At 42.6% G+C, this 8,049-nt stretch overlaps 1 non-coding gene across 1 annotated transcript; it reads left to right on the forward strand.

Moving 5' to 3' along the window:
• The first annotated feature begins 5,646 nt into the window (after nt 1-5,646).
• LOC148013110 (U2 spliceosomal RNA) lies at nt 5,647-5,845 on the forward strand. Its single transcript, XR_015688994.1, has one exon. It is a non-coding gene; the product is annotated as a U2 spliceosomal RNA (small nuclear RNA).
• Nucleotides 5,846-8,049: the final 2,204 nt, after the last annotated feature.

Here is an 8,049-nt window from a genome sequence, read left to right on the forward strand (position 1 = left end):
GTTCATCCAATGCAACAACACTTACCCCTACGATTCCACCTTCACTAGAAGACCCAAGCCCACTTAGAAGAGGTTCATGCTAAAAAATATAGACCCAAAGGAAAGGAAAGAAGGGGAACAAGAAAATAGAAGATAGGAGAAGAGGCCAAGCAAAGAAGCAATAGATTCCTCTTCGAAAGAAATAGATGAGGAGAAAGGGAACAAGGGTAGGAAGAAAAAGACACCCAAGGTCTTGAAAAAGTAGAAAAGAGCTCTAATTTTTGTAGCAATTGAGTAAAAAGGGAAATGCAACAAATGGAAGCTACTACATCAAGGAATAAGAGGATACTATTGCCACCATTTGCCTCTCCCATTAGAAAGAAATGTGGTGTAGGAGGGTTGAGAACATAGATAAAAGATTGGAAGGCAAATTGGCTTGATAGGGAAAAGCTCAATTAAGAGCAAGTAAAAGTTGGTTGTGGAACCCAATGATATGTAGCATACTTGGTGGCAACCATACAAAGTATGCATAAAAAATTACTTGAATTGAAGAAAGGAAGGTTACCATCACCTCTCAAGGGGACAAACAACAACCAACCAAGTCAATCCCATTGACTCAAAGTCAAGGTTAAAAATAAGGGACTTCCATGATTTTTAGTTTGTAGATAACCTTAAAGACACCAAAAAGAGACACTATGACACACTCCAATGCTAGGAAAAAATATAGGTGATTAGAATATGTTAATGTATTGTTACAAAGTGTTAGTCACACCTTTCTATAGCCAAAAACACATGTAGAGCATGTGACCTATGATGTAACTCAATGTATAAGGGTGAGACCATATAAAAAATCTTACAACTCCATGAGGAAGGTCAATGCTCAAACACCATGGTTAAGATACATAGGAAAAACTAAACCATCCAGCACTATATACACAAACATTGTTTCCTTGTCTAATATGAGAGCTCCTTCAAATTTGAAGTATTGATGCACAAAGAGCCAATCCAAACCCATGGCATACAACAAGAAATCCAATAAGATAATAGCATCAACACAAAGATACCACAACAAGTGATTTAGGAGCTATTCAGAAAGCTAAACTCTCAATCTCTACAAGCCAAACTCTTTATTACAAACAAATGAGCACAAATCCCAAGGAGTAGTTTAGTGAGACCTTTAAGTTTAGCTCACATCTCAACTCAATCTTCAAGAATCACCAACTTATCTTATATGAACTCTTGATTCGTCAACCTTATGATTATTATGGAAATTTCTAGAATTTACTATGAAAATGAGTTGATTTTTATTTATTCGTGTGGATTTTTTATGTTTGCCACATGATTTGTAACTTGTTACATGTAACATTACATGTGACACTAGTCACATTATGCCTAGTATAGATAGATAGAAGGATACTCATGTATTTTGTGTTTTAGTTATCACAGCATTAGAACCGGATGGAGTTATGCAAACTAAATATTCTAAGGAAGCACATGCTAATGGGTAGGAAGTATTAATGGTTGAATGCTTCATAGCATGGAATTATTGTGTTTTTGGGTGCTTACTAGCACAATGATATTGTATGCATCTACATACAATTTATTTTTTTGAATGTGTTCAAGGCCTAGAGAGCATAGAGTGAATTTTTTTGAATGTGCTTAGCATTCGTGAAAGTTGGAGAGAAGGTAGAGTGATGCTATGGACAGAAGGCAACAGTGTGTGTGTTGGGACAGGGGTTATATTATTGGCTTTTCCATATGATGTGATAAACTTTGAATTGCTAGGAGAAGAGGATGTTGGTGTGGTGGTAGATAAAGCCCTTGATCAAACCACAGGAACATACATAGATGACAACCTCCACTGTGTCACTTTGGAAAGATAGCCTAGTAAACAAGTCACCTTTGATGATGGAACATCACTGCTACAACAACAATCATACATGCAATTTGTCTCTACAAATGCTTGTGCTAAAAACATGGAAGATACCAATGAAGATTATGTTTCTGCAAAAAAATCAATTTTTGTTCAGAAGAGATCATATTGTATGGTCAATAGAAAGCCTTGAATTATTGCCCCTAAAGGTGCAAACTTGAGGACTTCTATGGACTCTATTTCACAGGTTTCCATGATTGATTGTTGCCAAGAAAAGTGTTGTCAGTTTCCTGATAGAGAAGCAATGCAACAATTACGTAAATGCTTTTGGGGATTGTAATTTGAAGACCGCACAAACTATGTTTATGACAAGTTTGAATCATCATGCAGGATTGATTACTTGGGAACAAGGAAGTACAGCTTTATCTTCAATGGACAAGTGGTATGTGGAAGGGCATGGTCTGAGATTCATGGAATCCCAAAGACATCTTTTTACAGGTACAAAATACAATTTGAGCATGGCATGAGGAGGGCAATGCATGGAAACAAGGGGGTAATAAGAGCAGCTTGGGATCACACAGAGATGGGAAGAGCCATCCTTAGAGACTTTGTTAAGAAGAATGTAGAGCAAATGCCACACAAGAGTAGAACAATGCAAGATGGATCAAGGGAGACACAATTGGTCATCCCAGATGTTTACAAGTAGGTAGATATATGGGCAGAAGTAAAGACAACATTGAGTGGTATTGGATGTAAGCAAATGTCATTGTCCACCTTCAATCGTATTTGGAACACAGAGTTCAAGCATGTAACCTTAGCAAAGACAAGTGAGTTCTCCAAATGTAGTATTTGCTCAGAGATCAAAGAGCAACTTGCAGCAACAAAGTGCCTTCAAGAGCAAAATGTGCTTCTAAAGAAGCGTCAATGTCACATGCTACAACAACAAAGTTGTTGGAACATATACTACAGTTGGCGCTTGGCCTTAGCATTAGATCTAGATAAAAACTTGTGCATCATACATGATAAAATGGACTAGCAAAAGACAACTATCCCCAGGTTAAGGCTTTGATCAAAAGAGACTAAAAGATCTACTCAACTACCAATTTCTTTAACATGCATGATTACACATGGACATGGAGAAGGTAGATATGGACATTTCTCACTCGATCTGTGGCCTCATGATCCTAACTTCACAATTGCCTCATTGTCATTGTACTTTAGGAAGTTGGAGCGACTACGCAGGCATGCAAATGGTGATCTACAAGTAGATGGAACGCCAAGATCAACCTCTGTGCTACTAAATGCCCTCAACTCGAAAAAAGCACTAGACCACCATCAAGGTGTTGCACAAAATAAATCATGCATGGAAGATAATACACCACAGGATGATCATCATCATTTCAAACGATTGCCAGAGAACTTACTACCTCAACTCGATAATTCTGGATCAGAAAACAAAAATCGCTATCTCTTTGCATATCTATCATTGCTTGTTGCACGAGGAACATTCAAGATGATCCAGCTTGGGTTTCTCATGGTGGGTCATACACATGAAGACATCGATGCAATATTCAGCAAAATTTCAGAGAAGCTAAGGACGAGCATGACCTTCACTTTTCCTCATCTTATGCAACATTTTCAATCATGCCAGATGACAAGTCCTACACCTTTCTTATTGACACATGTGCCTGACTTTAAGAGATACATTGAGGGATACTTGTGTGATTCAAAAGATACACTTGTTGGTCACTTAAAACCTCTTCAATTTCGGTTTTATATGCAAGGAGATACACCTGTCATGCAATACAAGATGCATCCAAAGTCCCCAGACTGGTTACCAAGAGAAGGTGGCATTGAATTATGGAAGAGAGACCTTGCAGGAAAGCCTACTCTTCCAAAGGGTGTTCCAATGTTGCTGCCCATGTTTGAGTACGTTAAGGACCATCAAGAAGTAGTAAGTGGAGTTAAAGATTATTTGAAGTATTGGGAAAGATGGTCAAATGTACAAGGACCTGAAGCAGAGTTCACAAAGTTTATAACACCAGTGATTGATTATTGGAAACATATGATCTACGCTCTTCAAACTCCAAATGTCCAAGAAGATTTATTTTTCATAGATTTTTGGCCAAGAACACAAAGTGATGTAACCAATATAGATGTAGATAATGCAGATGACTTCATTGGATTGGAAGAGTTGAATGATCACTATTGTGGTCCTCTGAGCAAACGACCCAAACATGCATTTGAACCAATGCTTGATTTTAAGAAAGACGACTTTGTGCTTGTTAGACCTTCAGATCCAGTATATCCAATATGGCTTGATGTTGCACAAAGTGAGGTCGATATAAATAGACATTCCAAAGACTTCAACAAGGTACGTATACAATATTGGGCACCAGTTTGTTGTCGTCAAAATGCTACAGATGCAGAGGTGTTGCACAAAGCGAGGTCGATACAAATAGGCATTCCAAAAACTTCAACAAGGTACGTATACAATATTGGGCACCAGTTTGTAGTCGTCAAAATGCTACAGATGCAGAGGTGTATTTTAATTGTTGGGATAAATATTGGATGTGCAACAAAAAAGATCCTGAACGATGGGAAACAATAGATAGCATTGTCTTCTCTTGGATGAAGAAAGGTACAAAATCTCCCAAAAAAATTAAAATTCCCCCAAAAGTTGTACTGAAGGCTAAAGAAAGTCTACAAGAATCCATCGAGCGACTGAAGATTTTCCTTGAATATTTCAAGGATATTAAAACTAAGGTGTCTATTAACACCATCTTTTTGAGTTTTTTTCAATCTCTTGGAAACAACCATAAGCAGTAATATGTTTAATTGCACCAAGTTCCAAATTAATGAAATTTCCAAAATTCATGAAATCCATTTTGATTTGGTTTTCCCATATTGATGGGAAATTCCCAAAATCCCGAATATGGAGTTAAGTGTGTATGTGCGTGTGCGTGCGCACGCGCAAATAAAGATGCTGATGGAAACGGAGGGAGGGGTTTGTAGACCTAAAAGTGACCATGCAATGTGGCACAGCTGCATCTCAAGGGGCATAGGTACTCTACAAATCTATACCAAAGGATGTTGCTTGCACCGTTAAAAAGATGCGGCTGGAATGCATTTCGCCTCGATCATCCGAGGAAAGCGTTCTCTGCCCGAAAGAAAAGGATAACTTTGCAGCATGCTGGGGAATGTTTTTCGTCCTATCCACCAAATGATTCCCTAGTCATTGAAAGCCGAAAATTGGAAAGAAAGGAACGGACATAGATAGAGGGTACCCTAGGGCAGTCGCGAATTCATTAGCCAAGATCGAGGGGAACCTCAGGAGAGGCTGGAAAGGTGAAAGCAAGTAGGGTTCCACGGTGGAGGAGATCAAAAGAGCATGGTATGTGGAGAAGGGCAACTAGTGCGGAAGATGGCCGCGAAGGAAGCATATGGCATGTCTACAAACGCTCTAGGGAGATATACCTCGTGTGCGGCACGGCACGGAACTCAGTGAAGAGGCTAAAATGGGGGAATCGCGCACGGCGGCGTGGTTGTGTTTTGGTTTTCTGGGGGATCCTCTCCGACACGTTCGGGATCGCGAGAACGGCGCGTGTCCCTTGGTTTTTCTGTTTTGTTAGAAAAGGAAAAAACAAAACTCTGGTACACATACAGTGAATGGGTGCTTTTGCTCCCTGCCTGTGAGTCCCGTAGGCAGAGAGAGCGGTGCACGCGGAAGGAAGCGCAATAGCTGGCAAGCCCCCGGGGGGTATAAAGCAAAGGGTCGGGGCGCCAAGATCCTCATACCTTTCTCGGCCTTTTGGCTAAGATCAAGTGTAGTATCTGTTCTTATCAGTTTAATATCTGATACGTGGCCCATCGGGTCACTACGATATTAACCTAATTTCTTTCACGGGGGCAGCCCCATCCGGCAGCTTGCTGCCCGGGGCTGCGCGCGTCGCCTCCGTATTGCACTGCCTCGGAGCGCACGGCGCACCCCCTCCCCCCACAATTCTAAAGCGAAGGCGGACGGCTCAATCGTTTGTAAGCATTAACAAAACAGGCTCTCGGTGCATGCAGGGCAGCGAGCAGAAGAAGCTGGGCGTGATGGTCGACACTGGCAAGGCGAGCAGAGGCCATGCGCGTTGCCGGCGGGGCAGAGACGTCGGTCGCAGCTTCTGATTGGCGGGCGTCAGGATACGCCGTGGCTTGCGATACACGCCACCTTACCTTACCTTTTCTGGATATCGGTTGCCCGAAAGAGGCACGCACGCCCCGCAGAGGACTCTTCTCATAAATTACACCTTCCCCTACCTACTCCTTCCGGATCGGGGGCGGTCAGTCTCAACAACTCACTGCGAGCGAAGGGATAACACTCGAGGCAAAGCACAAGCCTGCGTTAGCTACTTCACGAATACGCCATAGCGACAACTAATAGTTGAATGGCAGAACGTATTTGATGAGGTCATAAGGGTGGCTATTAAAGGAAAGGAGTAGCAAAGCCACACATTCAATAGGAATCAAATCATCACTGTTCATTGTGAAAGATCCACCCTACACATAGCGAGCAAGCAACATCTAGAGTGCAGGATAAAGGCAAGGGAGTGGACTTCTCTCAGGAGATGTCCGACCTCAAGCTAGAGGTTGTCAAACTTCAAGACACCTTCTTGCGGATGCCTGCTAGAACAAACATCCAAATAATGTGTATATTGCGGAGGTAACCATTTGCCGACAGAGTATCCTGAACCGAGACCTAGGACTTGTGCTAATTGTAGCAAGTACCGGCATGAAGCTATCCATTGTAGATTGTCCCCAACACTTACCATACCAACAACCTTATCAGCCATAGTATCCAATGAATCGGGAATTCCAATTTGGTCAAGGAGCTCCATTAGCTCTACCTGTCCCCAATAATCAAAGACTAGACATTAATCTTATCGATATACCTAAGCCTCCAGCACCAACCATTGCCTTGCCACAGAGTGATATATATACTCCTTTGCATTATGTAGAGGAACCACTCAAGGAGGAGCCTCATGTAAACCCCTACATCTCATACGAATGAAGAGGGAGACCTGGTTCTTATGGACTACAAGCCCATCTCGGTGTTGACATTGGGCAAAGGAAGAGGATGAGGGTCTGGAGGAATGCAGTCATAGGAACCAATGATGTGTTGGAATTGTAGTCATCCTGGACACATCCCCTCCCAGTGCCCTCAGAAGGAATAGGCTAAGAACGACAAAGCTCAGCTGCAATGATGCCTTGAGTGTGGTCAACAAGTAGCTCAAACATGCCATTAGTTCCCTTGGGGTTATTTGGAAATTAAAACCCTGTATGATGATGCCACATCCATACCACTTAACATGATGACCAAGACACAAGCCAAACAAGCCGGGGTATCAATACACCTGGACCTAGCAATGTGGATGTTTCTTCTAGAACGTGACTGCACGGCGGCGGGTTATCTGGCCACCCAGATGGAGGTGAGGGGCTCCACCACATCCCCCCCCCCCCCCCCCCCCCCCCAAAATACCTCTCCTTCTTCCTATAAACCCCCCCTCACAATGATATACCACCTCTTTCCTCCCCCTTGTTGCTCCTGGCACAGAGAGAGAGAGAGAGAGAGAGAGAGAGAGAGAGAGAGAGAGAGAGAGAGAGAGAGAGAGAGAGAGAGAGAGAGAGAGAAGGCTCTAGAATATTCCTTCTTTCCTCTCCTTAGAGGGTGACCACATGCACTTATCTTTTACCTCTTTCCCGCGAGACTGTCCACTACCTTGTGAGTCTTTTGCCCCTCTATGTGAGCAAGAGGCTATTGAAATTCTTGTAGGGGTTGCATCTAAAAGAGAAGAAGATCGAGAATTTTCCCCAACCGAAGAATGTCGAGTGTGGGTGGCAATCCTACAACTAGCAATGAAGTTTCTGGAGAGGGAACCACTCCCCCTTGTTGCTGCTGGTAGAGAGAGAGAGAGAGAGAGAGAGAGAGAGAGAGAGAGAGAGAGAGTGTGTGTGTGTGTCTCTCCACTACCCTGTGAGCCTTTTGTCCATTTTTTGCCCCTCTATGTGAGCAAGAGATTGTTGAACTTCTTGCAGGGGTTGCGCCTAAAAGAGAAGAAGATCGAGAATTTCCCCCAAGTGAAGAATGTTGAGTGCGGGTGGCAATCCTACAACTAGCAACAAAGTTTCTGGAGAGGGCATCACTGCCAATC

This window comes from Lygodium microphyllum, chromosome 26 (genome assembly GCF_053477565.2).
Source record: "Lygodium microphyllum isolate KBCC chromosome 26, Lygodium_microphyllum_v1.1.10, whole genome shotgun sequence".
In the NCBI taxonomy this organism is placed as follows: domain Eukaryota; kingdom Viridiplantae; phylum Streptophyta; class Polypodiopsida; order Schizaeales; family Lygodiaceae; genus Lygodium; species Lygodium microphyllum.